General features: G+C 41.8%; 1 long non-coding RNA gene across 1 annotated transcript; it reads right to left on the bottom strand.

Annotated features, from left to right (window-relative positions):
* Positions 1-1,675: 1,675 nt before the first annotated feature.
* On the bottom strand, positions 1,676-4,742 carry LOC129603312 (uncharacterized). The gene is made up of 2 exons (XR_008693084.1): positions 3,277-4,742; positions 1,676-2,319 (listed from the first exon to the last, which is right to left on the bottom strand). It is a non-coding gene; the product is annotated as an uncharacterized LOC129603312 (long non-coding RNA).
* Positions 4,743-14,408: the final 9,666 nt, after the last annotated feature.

Below are 14,408 nucleotides of genomic sequence, written 5' to 3'. Positions count from 1 at the left end.
ACAAGTGTCTACTTTTAATTTCTGGCTCACTTCTTGATCAATGAAGATAGTATCGCTTTGTGTGTCCAATAATGCATACACTAGTATCTCCTTGCTTGGGTGTATGGCAGATGAAACCCATACTGGAACAATCATGGATGTACTGATTGATCGTCCTTCTCTAGCAACGTTGAGAGATAAAGCTGCAGCTGTCTCCGAAGTGTCCTTCTGTGTTATGTTCTCACCAACTTCCCTTCTTTCTCTCTTTCCCACGCTGTCATAACTGGTAAAATCATGGAGGCATCTTGGGTGTTTTTTCTTGCAAACATCACAGATGAGGCGACGTTGACACTCTTTCACACTGTGGCCTACTTTTAGACACAGTCTGTTGTCCTTAAAGGAGTCATATCATGCTTTTCATTCTAAAAAATATTAGACTTTAATGTCTCAGTAAGGTCTCTGTAAATTTTCATCCCATAAAACCCTTTAGATCGTCCACACTGCCCCTGTCAATGTGTGGTTTTCACTCTCCATCAGCAAACGCTGTGTTTTCTGGGCGTGTCGCAAGCGAAGCTGCTCACCACACCTCTGTGCGGAAGCGCATACCTTTTTTGTTGTTTTTTTTTTTAAATTGGCTCCATGGATACGAGCCACCGCACGGTTAGGATACAATAGGTGGCAGTAGTGCGACATTGAGAATGCAATCCACCGCAATCCTCCACAGAAGAAGAAGACCCACTACAGGACTGCACGACATTAGTCAGCTGGTTCGTAGCGTAGTAGAACCATACGTCTACGATCCCGAATCTGACCCTGAAGCTGAAGAGGAGGCTGTTGAAGTCACCACATTTCGGCTGATGCAAGATGTGTCTCATTGGTAATGTCGCATTTACTTCAATTTAATTGATTTATGTAATTTGCAAAGCGACTAGCGGTTGCTAATGCGAATGCTAAATGGCGTGTGCAGCTTCAATATTCACAACACGACTTACCTGGAAAACTCTCGTTAATAGAAAACACTACTTTAGCTTACATTATACAAATAAATAAGTTTGAGAGCATAGCTGAAATAATATAAATACATTTTACATTTACACATTTCACTGTTTTTGTCTTACTTGTGCTGCTGCTCTGACAATTTTATTTAAAAAATGTGCATTAATATTTAGAGCAATCACTGCATGACCTTCCTGGGAACAAAAAGCATTGGTTCAAATTATATATTGACCTAACGTATTTTTACTGCTTTTAATTATGTTTTTTGTCATTCATGATAAATCTGACAGTAATATGTCTCTGTATCTAAAGTTGTTACAGGTATCTAGTCTACAGAGGCTAGTGAGCTGGTGCTGAGGATTCCTGGGGTGAAGAATCTGAGTTGCCATCTCTTCATGCTTGGGTTGTAGATGAAGGCAGTTTCCTGATGGATAAAACACTAAAACACTCATAGTATGATTGATGTAGACCACCTGTAGAATAACTCCTTTACCGTTTGAGTAAAAATGTGTTTTTTGTGAGTGCAACACTCATTAAGAATTTTTTAAACTTTTTTTATATATAATTTATATGCGTTTTATTTATGGCCGCTTCAACTTTATAGCTTACCATATTAGAAAGAGAAAAACATGTAATTTCAATACTATAATTTCCTAAATAAAAGTGTTTTCCCTTCAGAAACAGAGTTCAGTGAAATACATAATAGTTAAAGCCAACTTTATTGTAAACCAAAAAAATACACCACTACTCCAAAGCTAGAACAAACTGTTACCTTCACACTCCAATGTGCAATGTATAGGTTACTGAGTTAATTAAGAAGTCTGGGGGTTTGAGGACGAAGGAGAAGCTTTTGCAGGGCCTTGCAGACGAAATGCATGAAAGTAGGGTAAACAGGGAGATGTGGTGATCCTTGTTCTCATCACTATTTGGAAGACTGAGCGGAAGCAGTCCTCTACCAGATGGAAGCTGTGGCTGTCCTCACCATCACCTCATCAAAACAAAAGGTAGTGCAATCAGAATTGTAGATTAGTGAAATGTTAATTATTATGTAGGTCAAAACCTTCTCTAATGTAAGAACACACAATACCAGACAAAAAATTAAACCAAACAAGAGGACAGGCCTGTCTGTGCTAAAACAACAGATAAACAGTTGTTACAATTCAAATATAAAATCTAAACAGTATATACCAATTAAAATCTTCTATTACCTATCTTACTGTTGGTACATACAAACTTACATACCTTTACTCCTGAGCTGGGCAGCAGATGTCTGTGTACCAACAGTCTGCAGTGATTTCTCTGTTTGACAGCCTCCTTGCATGTGGGCAACTGGGATTTGCCCTCCTACAGTATAGAAAAGACTGTTACATTTACTGTAAATTGTATTGGTCCTACAAATATAATGGCTATGGTACAAGCTATCGGTAACTGACCAGATAAGCAGCAGGTATTGTAGAGATGTGACTAATTAGCAACTAAGCTTGAAACACAACACAGTAATCATTCCAACTAATCATGTTAGAATTTGATAGAACAATGACATAACCCCAAATCACAAGTTGATTTAGGCTGGACAGGACGGGGTAATAAACATAACCGCGTTCATCTGCAGGTTCTTTTTGTAGCGATCGACCAGCTGTAGCTCTAAAGTGCAAAGGCCTAAAGGCATGCTAACGGCTAACGCAACACACAAACAGGAGCGGCAGCACGTCAACAGGACAAAAGCTCGATCCACCGCTTCCTGCCTGTCGCCGATCGAAGGCCCATCGCTATTAGCTGTTCCCCACACAGGTGTGTGACTGCACCAACTCAGAGTAGCACATTTGAAAGGGACAAAGGCTCAGTTGACTCACTGTAGCCGTTAGCGACGCTAGCGATTAGCTTGTCTCACATGTGGGTTACTGCATTTTAAACAGACCCAACTAACATATTTAGATATCACAAGTATCAAGCACAAACTTACTACGGCGAGCTAGATCCACCGCTTCCTGCCTGTCGCCGCTGGAAGGGCGATAACGATCAGCTGTTCCCCGCAGGTGTATGCGATTACAGAAAAAGGACAGACGCTAGACCCACCGCTCCCTGCCTGTAGCCGCTCGATGCCGATAGTCATTCGCTTTTCTCCACACAGGCGTGTGGCTGCAGGAGCCCACATGAGCACATTTGAAGGGGACAAAGGCTCGGTCGAATGGCTGTAGCCGTTAGCATAGCTAGCTAGTAACTTGCCCCACACATAGGTTACTACATTTAAACAGACAAACTAACATTTTAAAACATTATAAATATCAAGCATGTACTTACTTCAGTGAGTGGATGACGGACTTTAGGAATAGGTCCTTTTTTTCCAACAGGAGCCGTGAAACAAATCCAGCATTGTACGCACCCTCGTTTGAAATGCACATACGTATAAATGCTGAGGCAGTGTTTCTGGCACCGGTCCGTTAAAAATAAAAGTGACCCACAAATCCTCACTTGTTAATCCCTTGGTAAAGTGAAGAGACTTTGGTGTTGGTTAGAACACCTAAGAACCGAACTATTTCTATGGGAGGACTTGGGCGCTGCCGTGCTGGTCTGTTCACGGTGAGTGAGAGGGGGGAAATGGCGGAAGTCCAGTTTTGGTTCGGGATCATTGTGGGGGTGGTGGTTCAGGATTTGCAAGGAGAACTTTCAACCAGTGTGACGACAACTGGGACACGGCCTCAGAGTAGGTCGTGGCTGTTTTCATTGGATGAGAAAATTTACGTTTTCAAAATGTGAAAAAAGCAGGAAATGCATTTCTACCGTGCTCAGTGTGTGTATATGTGACCCATAGAGTCATAGGGACGCTCCAAAATGTCTAAAAAGTGGATTTTGCATGATATGGGCTCTTTAATGTATGCCCTGCAGTTTACTAGGGACCTTTTTAGAAGGTTTGGGCACTTGTGTAGTTGACGGGTATCTTGGCATAACCTGCACAATGATTTTACATTTGAGGTGACTGCTGCTTGCTTGTCACAATCTGAGGAACCTTGGGTACTGAAGACACTAGCTTTGTTTCTTTTTAATTCCTTTACATTTCCCTTGTCACTACGAGGTTCTGGTGAACGTAGTGCATGGATAGAGGTGATTGGGTTGCAGGCAATCTCTGCTTCTGTTGACACAAAAGTGGCAAAGGCACTGAAACCTGAAAAATCCTTTCCTTCCATTAGGGCCTTTGTAACCTGACGATTCCACCTGGCTGCTGCCCAGTCAGGTAACTTCTGAGTCAGTTTATGGTTTTCTTCACAGTCATTTAATATGTGAAGACCTTTAAAATTAGGCATGGCTTGTAAGCAGGCATTTAAAAAATCTGCAAAGTTTCTGAGACCTGCATCCTTGGCTTGTACTTATGGCCAGCTTGTTAATTTTTCTCTGAATGCCCTTTGAATGACAAATGGCTGACCGTACCGCTGGTAAAGTCTTCTCCAGGCATCTTGATATGCTTCATCGTCGTTTCTAAAGAATGTGCCTTCAAGGCATCTACGGGCCTGGCCACTAACATATCGTTTAAGATAGTAGAATTTGTCAGCAGAGGAGATGCTTTTTTGATCCATCAGTGACATAAACAAGGCCTTCCATTCAACAAAGTGGACTGGCTCACCTGTGAACACTGTTGGCTCTGGCATGGGAAGTCTGTTCATTGAGATTGAATCCTGAATGACCTGTGCTAACTGAATGGCATTAGGTGGTGCAGATAGTACAGCATTGTCAGGTGGTGGTGATGCAGGAGTTTGAAGAATAGGCTTTGGCCTCACCTGTTCATCCTTGATTGGCTGACCATCAGACATTTTGGGCTAATTCTCTACTGTAGGCTTCTAATCTTGCTCTAGCTGCCTTCACAGTCCTTCCAGCTTGTAAATGTTCCAGCTCTGACAGCTGGATTTCTAGCTCTTCTTCATGTTGTTTTTGCAGAGTTTTTATCCTTTCTCTTTGTTTCCTTTCTTCTAGAAGTACTCTGCTTCCTTTGTTGCTAGCTCTGCAGCTGCATTAGCACGTTTTGCTGCTAGATAGGATGGTGTGGAGCTACATTATGGGTGGTGCTGTTCAACCGTGCAGCAGTAGAACCATAGACTGACCAGGCGTAGTCGTGATTCAGTAGTTCACGCAGTCGACATCCTTCCCTTTCTGCTTCAAACTGACCGTCAATGCCTGATAGTCTTTCATATATAATTTTAATTATATCCCTGGTCACTGCTTCACATGCATCAACCTTTCTTCTCAAATCAGTTGTTGGAGTCATGTGGTCTCTGATTTCCATGTAGAGTTTCATAACATCAACCTTTCCTTTTTCTAAACTGTCTGCCATTGGTGCCATGTGTGGTTCGGGTATTTCTGACTTTAGATCCTCTCTCGCCTTACGTACTTCAACCTTCCAGTGTTCATATAGGCTGATTATATTCTTTTCCTTGTGGTGTGTCGTTATAGACAGTTTCCTTGGTGGCTTTGTTTCGATGCTGCACAATCATTGCAGTTACCAATTTTCATTACTTTCTATAGTTTCATCGTCGTTCAATATTATATTACTAGCTGCATTTTCAGCTAAGTCCTCACTTTCCTGACTCTTTCCTTGCAACTTCGCCATTTGTTCGTTAGAATCCTTGTTACATGCAGATGAGCATGGTGCATCCTCCATTCCTCAGGTCACTGCCCCTTATTCCTAATTGCTTGAGGTATCAGACCAGCTTCTGTTGCCTGTTGTTCGCTGTAGCTGGATAGTTTCTACACGTGGTCTCCGCCATTGACGACGGCACTGCAGAAGTTCCGAGATCCTACTTTCTTCACAGCGCAGCAGAAGGTCCGAGCTCTTACTGTAGCGTCCAGTCAAAAAAATCAAGCTTTACTGGTGGTCTGAAGCCTTTCTTTATGGTGGAGGTCACCTCAAACCTGCCGTAAGAGCTAGGCAAAAACACAATACAATAAATGAAACACGACAACCCTTAAGCTAGCTTAGCAGACACAAAATATTTTAAACTTAAAATTTAAATAATAAACTTCACCTCGTTGCCACTTTGACCGGAGCTAAACAAACCAAAACAAAAAATACCGTCGCCGTAATTTGCCTCTTCCTTCCTTGACGTCTCTCCCCATGTACTATTTTCAGTTCTCCTCCGTGTCCACATTTTTCGCTTTCGAGCGCACCTCGTTCTTGTGGTACGTTCAAAGACCGTTGAAAACAGTTAGTTTGTGGCACATTCACTGACCCTACAACAACTACGTAATTTCCAGTTACAAAACTGTTTCCTGTGGCAACACAATAAACCAACATCCCCAGATGCTACATATATCCCCCAGGTTTCTTTAAATAGTTTTTGAATTTCACCAGGTAATAATTTTTTCCCGGCTTTATACATGAACACAGCAGTCTTTAGAAGTTAGAATTTTACTAACTTAGACTGTATGAAAGCTACATTGGTATGATCCCTATATCCCATCTTATGCACGATTCTCATCGCTCTTTTTTGTAATATATCTGATGGTTCAAGTGTGCTCTGGTGTGTGTTTCCCTAGTTTTCAGCTCAATAGTCTAAGTATGGTAAAATCAGTGAACAATAGAGAATATGTAACGCTTTCCAGTCCAGAATATTTCTAACCCTTGCCAATATACTGTAGATATATTCTTGGCCATGTTGTTTCATACATATCTGGTATGAGATTTCCAAGAACAGTTATGCTCCATTATGACACATAGAAATTTCATTTCATATAGTCTTTCCATATTAGGTCCCCCAGTTTTCAATTGAAGTTTGTTATTTAGTCTACGATTCCCAAATACCATGAATTTAGTTTTATCCAAAGTGATTATCCAATGATGTTGATCTGTTCGACTATAGAATTTGTGAAGTTGTGCTTGTCATCTGATTTATACAGTGGATTAACCTTTGCTGTTTTCATTCTGATGGGGAACCTCCCGACTCAAAATCACATGTTAAAGATATGAGTTAGGGGTTTGCATATCCCCTCAATTACCCACTTAACTGTTTTGGTGATACCATCACTATTAGAAGATACCTTGTTACCACATTTGTTCACTATCTCTGTAATTTCCTTTTCAGCTAAAGGTTTCAAAAACATAGAAATCATGTTCCTTTCAATTTTATTATTTATGGAATCAGATGTTTTGTCTGTACCAATGTTTTCTGCTAAACCAGGACCAATATTCACAAAGAATTTATTAACCTGTCTACTACTTCCTCCATTTACAGGGTGGGCCATTTATATGGATACACCTTAATAAAATGGGAATGGTTGGTGATATTAACGTCCCGTTTGTGGCACAATAGTATATGTGAGGGGGCAAACTTTTCAAGATGGGCGGTGACCACGGTGGCTATTTTAAAGTCGGACATTTTGGATCCAACTTTTGTTCTTTTCAAGAGGAAGAGGGTCATGTGACAAATCAGACTTATTGGTAATTTCACAAGAAAAACAATGGTGTGCTTGATTTTAACGTAACTCTATGCTTTTATAAGTTATTTACAGGTTTCTCTTTGTTCACAACCATTGACATGTCGAAGAGGCTGACACGTGATGAGCGGATCGAAATTGTGTTGATATCTGGTGAATGCAGTAACCGGGTCATTGCAGCACATTTCAATGCAAGAGACCCTATGAGACCACCCACAGTTAGCAAACTGCTTGCTAAGAGGACAGCCACTGATGTTTCTTCATTAGTGACAGTTTTCATGCGTCTACATTTTGGCAAATCCAACACTGAACCAGTTTCATGAAACTTAGCAGGCAGTTTGCTTCTATACTCTCCTTGCCTCGGGGTACTGGTCTTGGGTTGTGGGTCCACGTTCCGAGGTCGGGTCACCAATCCGTCATACCACAAGAACGCGATGTCTCCCCTCTCCCTGGCCTCCCTTAGCTCCGGCATCAGCTCCTTTCTCTTCTTCTTCACCTTCGCCTCCGTGTAGTCATTTATGTAGATGTTAGATTCTTTAAGTTTCCTCCATTGTTGCAGTATGTGTGCCTTATCTTTCTCTTTCATCATCTTTACCAACACCGCCCTTGGTCCACGATCTGAAGGTTGCCCTTCTCTGTGAGCCCGCTCCATCTCAACATCATGTTGAATTTGCAATTTATCCTTCACTATTTCCTTCACCTTTGTCAGGACGGTGTACAGTAGATGACGGACCCACATGCACAGCAAAGACACGCTTGAAGATGGTAAATGAGAGTTTATTCAGAAACCCAGAGTAAGCAAGGTTCGTTAACAAGGCTCAGGATTACAGTACCGTTCCGTCAGAGGCAGGGTCGTCATCAGGTAAGCAAGCAAGGTCGTTAAATGAGAGGATCAGAGGCCAAGGCGTACAAAACCGACAAGGGCTAGACAGGATTGGGGTCGGTGGTCAAAAAACAAGGTACAAGATAACAAGGCTGGGCTAGGAATCAGAACGCTGGAATGTGGTGAATGTAACGGAACAATCTGGCAAGGTACTGGGATAAGAGGTGGTGCTTAAATACAAGGTGACAGATTACTGATGCGCTGCAGGTGTGGGTAATGACCGGTAAAGGCATGCAACAGCTGTGACATGACGCAAACCGGAAGTCCTTTCACAATAATAGCGGACGTTGACCCAAGACGTGACAACCTTATGCTCCGCTTCCGTCCAGCTTCCGTCCAGCTTTCTCCAGCTGTCTCCTTCATTTCTTGTGGACTGTGCTTCCAAGTACTCTATTTTATCTGTTATTGTTAACAGACTTTTACAAGTATTGTAAACATCAGCCCTCATTTCCTTACTTTGTTCTTTCTGTTCTCCCATGGCTGGTTTGATTTGATCCTCATCTTGCTGGGTAAACTGCATACTCGTTTTTAATTCCAACACTTCTTTGGTCAGATCGTCCAGTCTTTTATTTTTTGACTCCATGAATGGTTGCACAAAGCCTTTGAAATCTTGTTTCTCTCTACAAACTTTGATCTGAGATTAAAATTCCTGATATAAACATTTTGTAAACTTGTCCAACTGACTCTGCTATTGTAGAATGTATCCAGGGTAGTGATGTAACAGAGTATCAGGTATTAGTAATATTTTATGAGTCTGTGGGTCCAGTGTTTTAGGCTGTGGTCCGTGGGCCAGCAGCATGAATGTAGCAGACAGTGACAGACTGGACAAAGTGATCAGGAGGGGTGGTTCTGTTCTGGGGGTGGAGCTGGACCCCCTACATGCTGTATCTGAGAGGAGGATGCTGGTCCAATTCCTCTCCATCCTAGACAACACCTCCACCCCCCACACAGTGTGTGGTTGGACAGAGGAGCACCTTCAGCAACAGGCTGATCAGTATTAGGTTCTCCACAAAACGCCACCGGAGAACCTTCCTACCAGTGCCATTAGCCTGTACAACTCCTCCTCTGTCTGTGAGGGTTGATCTTCATCCCTGCAATAACATGTATAATAAAACTTTAGCTAGTAGTTAGATGTGAGTGTGTGTAGATGTGTTAGCATTCTTTTTTTTTCTCACTACCTTCTTGTGTGTACCTCCAACCGTGCCAGCGATCAAAGTGTGCCAAATAATTCCCCTCTGGGAATAATAAAGTTTTTTGAATCTTGAATTATGAACAGCTATTTGCTGTTTGAATCTGGAGGTAGTGGAACAAAGAGAAGTGAAAACACAGACATGAAAGGAGACAGATTCAGGGAGGAGCTGAGCTGTGACTGAATGTAGAAGAGAGACAAATGTCTACATTTAACACTGTCTGATACACAGTCAGAGATCATCATTCATCACACTGGAGCACACGCTGGAGCAAAGACAACACAATGCTCCACAGCATCCACCAGAGGGACACGTCATCCAGTAGGAGCTGCACGACCTCTGCACTGTTCAACCACTGTGTCAGTCATAACTGCTGCACTGAACAGAACAATTCTCAGACTGAATGTTGAACATCAGCCTCTTTCTCCTCTTGACTTCAACCTTGTTGTAGAGATGGATCATTGGCTGTGGATTATTCTGGCTGCTCTTTGCTACGGTGAGACAGAAACTAACAAGAGTTGATTGTTATATGTAAAGTCATGAAGTGAGTCCTGAGCATGTTACATTTGACATGTTTGTGTCTCAGTAAGTGATTAAACCCACTGATTGTTCTCTTTTAATCATCTTTATTGATCGTCTCTTCCTCTGCATGTTCGGTTCTTCCCCAGAGTGTAAAGGAGAAGACAGAGTGATCCAGACAACAGGAGGCGTCACTGCTACTGAAGGAGACGCTCTTACGCTCAACTGTACATTTGAGACAAGTGCATCATATTCATATTTGTTCTGGTACAAACAAGAGGGAATTGATTTTCCTAGGTACATTTTACGTCGTGATACTTTGGGGACACAAGGCAACGCCCCAGAGTTTCCAAAAGAAAGATTTGATGCTGCAATTGAAGGGACATCAGTTCCTCTGAAGATCCAGAAGCTTCAAGTGTCTGACTCTGCTGTGTACTACTGTGCTCTGAGGCCCACAGTGACAGGAAACACCTCAACTCTGTACAAAAACCCCTGGAGCAAAGACAACACAATGCTCCACAGCATCCACCAGAGGGAGACACTGTGAGAAACTTAAGTAGTTTCACACTAGAAATGCTTGAACAACAATGAAACTCATCTAATACATCTGTTTCTTGTTTGGGATATGAAAAGAGCATACATAGCAGATTAAAGCTCCTGAGTGGAAATAGCAGTTATGCTGTAAAAACTGTACAGAAACCTCTGGAGCAAAGACAACACAATGCTCCACAGCATCCACCAGAGGGAGACACTGTGATAACCTGATGTTTGGGATGAAACACTAGAATCAACAGAAGTGAAAGCACAGACATGAGAGGAGACAGATTCAGGGAGGAGCCGAGCTGTGACTGAATGTAGAAGAGAGACAAACGTCTCCATTCAACAGTTCAGTAGAGACTGAATCATTGCATTTATTAAACATGACATCATTGAAGTTCATCCAGCTCCTGTTTTCATTAATTATTATTAAAGGTGAGATTCATTTAAATAGTATTTAATATAATGTGTGTCTTTATGTTTAACAACCGTGTTTCTTCTTCAGGTGTCAGATGTGGAGATCTCACTCCTGTCAGAGCAGAAGATTTCAGTGTAGAAAGCAGCAACGTCACTCTGTCCTACACATACTCCACTAAAGCTACTGCTAGCGACTATTTCTTCTGGTACCGACAGTATCCAGGAAAACCACCAGAGTTCCTCATGTCTCATTTAGGAACAGGAAAAATATTAAATAATCCATTAACTGGACTGACTGTTACAATGAATGAGAACAAAACAAAGATGGATCTGCAGATCTCCTCTGCTGCAGTGTCTGACTCTGCTGTGTACTACTGTGCTCTGCAGCCCACAGTGACAGGAAACACCTCAGCTCTGTACAAAAACCTCTGGAGCAAAAACAACACAATACTCCACAGCATCCACCAGAGGGAGACACTGTGAGAAACTTCAGGAGTTTCAGACCAGAAATGCTCAAACAATTAAAACGAGACTCATTCAACTGCATTTTTTCTTTTCTTCTTATTCCTCTGCAGCTCAGTGAATCAACTAGTACAAATTATTTACTGTCCATTAATATGAAGAACTTTAAATCATCCATCCATCTTCCATTCCGCTTAATCCCACAGGCGGGGTCGCAGGGGTGCTGGAGCACTACAGCATCTCAGCTGGCTATGGGTGCACCCAGGACAGGTCGCCAGCCCATGGCAGGGCACTTTAGATCATTTTTATTGATTTAATTAAACATCAGCTTTTGGTTGCTTGTGTCAAACATCATTACCACAATCTCATCACATAAGTGACACAAAGTCTGCAACCACTGAACCTCAGCTACAGACCAGCAAGAGCTGATTACCTGACTCCGCCCACTGAAGTCCAGCTCAACCAATGAGCTTCTCTGTGTCTCCAGAGCAGAAATGTTGGAGGAAGTCAAAGCACAATCCTCCTGATGCTGAGGAGAAGGGCTGTGCAGCAGAGAGGCTGTTGACTTGTTTCCTTCTACTGCAGTGGAAGAACATTGTTCATCTACTGTCTGTTTGGCTCCAACTGCTCCAACGACATGTTGCTTTACCTCTGTCTCTGTTTGTTTCACTTTACAGGTGAGTTTACACCAAACCAGTAACTTGTTGGTCAATATATTTGATGTTATATCACTCATATCATGTTTATTCATGGACCATGTGAAACCAAGTGAAGAGCATCAGTCCAGTCGTCTGGTGTTGGAGTCTCTAATAAACTATCTGACATCAATCTCACTTTTTTTGCAGCCATTGGCTCCATGAACAGTATAAATCCAGAAAAAGCTGAAGCCGTTGTGACAGAAGGAGGAAACATCAACCTGACCTGTACATATAGTGGTTCTATTAACAACATCCAGTGGTACCGGCAACACCACAGATCCAGACCAGAGTTCCTGCTCTACATCACAGAGGGAGGATTAATTCATCCAACTGGTTCTGTTTTCCCAGCTCACATCAATAAAACAGAGAAACGTGTGGATCTGGAGATCTCCTCTGCTGCAGTGTCTGACTCTGCTGTGTACTACTGTGCTCTGCAGCCCACAGTGACAGGAAACACCTCAACTCTGTACAAAAACCTCTGGAGCAAAGACAACACAATGCTCCACAGCATCCACCAGAGGGAGACACTGTAAGAAACTTCAGGAGTTTCAGACCAGAAATGCTTGAACAACTAAAATGAGACTCATTCTGTTAACGTCTGGCTGAAAATGGCAGACCATGTCAAAAAAAGAACAGAGACTGGCAAAAATATTTAATAAAAGAACAAAACCACCAAAAGCACTCCTACACACAAAAAGACTAAAACACAGGGGACTGGGAGGAAAAAACCCTGTTGGCAAGGTACCCTGGCTCACAGGCCTAGATGACAGAACAGAACGAAGTCGTCGGCATGGCCTGTTTGACATGGACGCTTCGGCGCTTGCTCCCCTTGCTCGTGGTTTAGCACAATGTTCTGGGGCGTGTACCAGTGATCACATGGTCGGTGACGTCCAAGCGCATTATTTGGTCAAACCAGAGTTCAGAGGTCATCTCGGCTCATCTGTTTGAACACATTTATAAAGTAAAAATGAATGCCAAACGACGTTTCTTGACCAGTTCTGTGGCTCTGTCAGAATCTAAATCAGTTCATTGCTCTTTACTATGACTTCTGGTAGGAAACGTTCTGTGGCTTGGAGTCACCTCATCCTGGTTTCTCCTAATAAAAGTAATATTATTGTACAATATTTACTAGTCTGATGTAAGATGTATGCACGGTGTTGTTTTTCAAGTGTAAGTGTATTCTTTATTATTATTATGGCTGTTTATGCTAATATAATTTTCTTAATATAAGTGGGGCAGCAGGTTTAAGAATGTACAGTAAGTTATGTAGGACATTACATTCATTTTGGACTTTTTTTATCTAGCGCACATCAGAAACAAAGTGCTTATGGGCATTATTACACAGCTGTATCCTGTTTACCTTTCTGTCTGTGTTCTGATAGAAACATGTTTATTACACACCAGGTCTCTAATTAGTTAAAACAAATAAAATGTACTATTATTGTTAGCTATTGGTGATGTCTTTAAGTAGAATTAGGTTTGTCTTTCATTTCAAATGCAAAGTGAATGCAAAATAAATTAAAAAGAAATTATTTATCTTTTTCCCCCCTTTTTGTTGAAGGTGCAGTATTTGATTTGCCCAAAAGAATTTGCATTTCATAACATCATTCATGATGCAACACCTCCAATCCGTCCATCACGTTGAAAGCCCTTAGACAACAAATCAAACCTTCAATCCTCCGCACTTAATTGTCTAGAGACTGAGTTTATGCGTTTATTTATTTATTTATTTTTACTTAGAAGCAAAAACATGCTTAACGATGTTGATGATGTCATTTGTAAAGCTTCAATCACTCGAGTAAAGAACAGAGCAATGAAAGAGGAGGAGCTGAATATGAAAGTCTTCATGTAGTAAGTGAAGAGCTGCCGTCTTCTCTATACTGTAGTTGATTCACTACAGGTGAAAATAATGTCACTGCTTTTCTTGTGGATGATGATCGTCTTCTTTCAAACTGGTGAGTGATCAACACAGATGTAAAATGAGATGGAAGACGTTTAACAAGTGGAGTTTCCCTCAGTTTTCTACACCTTCTGATACTAAATACACATTTCATGAGCTCAACACTCAGACAACAGATGTTGAGCTGAACTATGTGTTTGTTTTCTGCAGGATCCTGTGAGGATTTACTGAAACCATTTAAAGATGTGATGACGACTTTGGAAGGAGACGCTGTGACTCTGTCCTGTAACTATTCAGGCTTGGTGAACTCCTTGTTCTGGTACCAGCAGAAGTCCAGTTCATCTCCACAACTTCTGATGGCAGAATATTCAGAGGAAACAGAGAAGTTGTCTTTTAGACACAAC

The sequence above is a fragment of the Betta splendens genome, chromosome 17 (assembly GCF_900634795.4).
Source record: "Betta splendens chromosome 17, fBetSpl5.4, whole genome shotgun sequence".
Classification (NCBI taxonomy): Eukaryota; Metazoa; Chordata; class Actinopteri; order Anabantiformes; family Osphronemidae; genus Betta; species Betta splendens.
This window is presented reverse-complemented; position numbering and strand designations above follow the sequence as displayed.